This window comes from Euprymna scolopes, chromosome 30 (assembly GCF_053919585.1).
Source record: "Euprymna scolopes isolate OS-2025 chromosome 30, ASM5391958v1, whole genome shotgun sequence".
Classification (NCBI taxonomy): domain Eukaryota; kingdom Metazoa; phylum Mollusca; class Cephalopoda; order Sepiida; family Sepiolidae; genus Euprymna; species Euprymna scolopes.
The window spans coordinates 15,226,412-15,228,339 of record NC_136511.1 but is presented as its reverse complement, the minus strand read 5'-3'; positions in this window follow the sequence as shown (position 1 = coordinate 15,228,339).

Genomic DNA, 1,928 nt, shown 5'->3' with positions numbered 1-1,928 from the left:
TATGTATGAATATATATGAAAAAGTAAATACATATATATATATGTATTTACTTTTTCATATATATTCATGTATACATTTGTGTATGTATGTATGTATAATATTGTACTTAAACCAAATTTATATTCATAATTTTACTCTATTTTATTTCTATCTCTAACCCATAATTTTCTTATCAAGTTTAAATCCATACCTTTATTTTAATTTTTTCCAGATACATCTGCCTTACTTTAATGCTAGGTTTATTTATGGTGTCTTTTACATTTAATAAAAACCCTTCCCAATATTTGCTGATGAGGAAACCTTGTTTGGTAAAAACTATATGTAATAATTATTGTCCGTAACTTGATATCTACCACAATAAAAACACTGTTTTCCGAAACGATCGTATAAATAATTGATTTTGTTGTTGTTCCTTCTTATGAAACGGATTTTTAATTTAATTATAATTTGATTTTTAAATTATCAATCACATTACTAAATATATATATATATATATATATATATATATATATATATATATATATATATATATATATATATATATATATATATATAAAATAAGAATAAAATAAAAATTATAATTAAATTTACCAAAATGATCCAAGATGGTAAAACTAAAGTATATTATAAATATTAAAAAATTAATATTTATAAAGTTATCTCAGCCAGATGTAAAAGCTTGATAAAACCAAATAGGAGATAAAGCTTATAATACGAGCAAACAGTTAATAAAACATGTTAAAAAAAACACTTTGAAAAACAGTTAAAACATATTTAATCTGAAAAAGAAACACTTGATAAGTGGATAGTCCTTAATCCGCAGAGTTTCGAAGAAATACTTTCCTTCTCATCAGAGGGTAGGGATTAGCAAAATGCGGGATCGGATTTTGCATACAAAAGTATTTGATGAAACTACAAGTAAGTCAAAGATCTTACTTAATAACAAAAAGTGAAGCAGAGGGAATATGATGAAGAAAAAGGTGATTACACGTGAATGGATAGTCTGGTGAAAGATAAATAATCCAATGACGGTAAAATCCAAAAATATAACTTCAAGAAAGTTAATTGAATTTCCATTTGCGCAAGTAAAATCCAAGGAAATCCCGTAATTGGAAGATGGTCTAAAATAATCCAAAGGCCGAAATCCACGGAATAATTCACAAATATGTTCAAGGGAAAAGGGGAAAAATTCCAATAATACTAATAAAAGAAAAATAAGATATGCTTTTCACATTGCTGCCGAGACATAAATATAAATAAGAAAGATCAGGGAAGAAGGAGAGGAAAAAAAAATTAAATGGTGATAGAATTAAATATAAAATAGAAAAACAAATGTCAAAATGACCCAGACAAGAAATGTTAAAAGGCGCGAAAAAATATATAGGGCAAAATAATATAGATCAACTGAAATGTACAGGTTATTACTTAAGAAAATGTCAGCAAGAGTTGTTAAAAGACACTAAATGGAAAATAAATAAATTAATTGATAAATAAATAGAAAATAAATAATAAATAAACAATAAATAAAAAATGAAAAATAAAATATAAAATAAAAATAAAAATTATTTAAGGGGAGAGGATGGCCGGTATATGCAAATTCAGGAAAAAGCAAGAAAGTAAGTAAATTAATGCATATAGTAAAATATAAGTACATATACATACAAGATATGAAAGTGTAGGTAGATTGATATATTAGATAGATAGGAATATTTATAGACTAAAACAGAAATTGCAGATAAAAAACCGGCCAAGCAAAGAAGAAAAAAAGAATTAAAATAAAGGATTATTAAATTGTAAAGTATTAAGAAAGTATGTAGAAAAAACGATAAAGTTAAAGAAAAAATTATATATCTATCTAAAAAGTAAAAATAATAACTATGTAATTTCAAAATTGCCATAATTAAATTTGGACTTATGTTTACAGAAA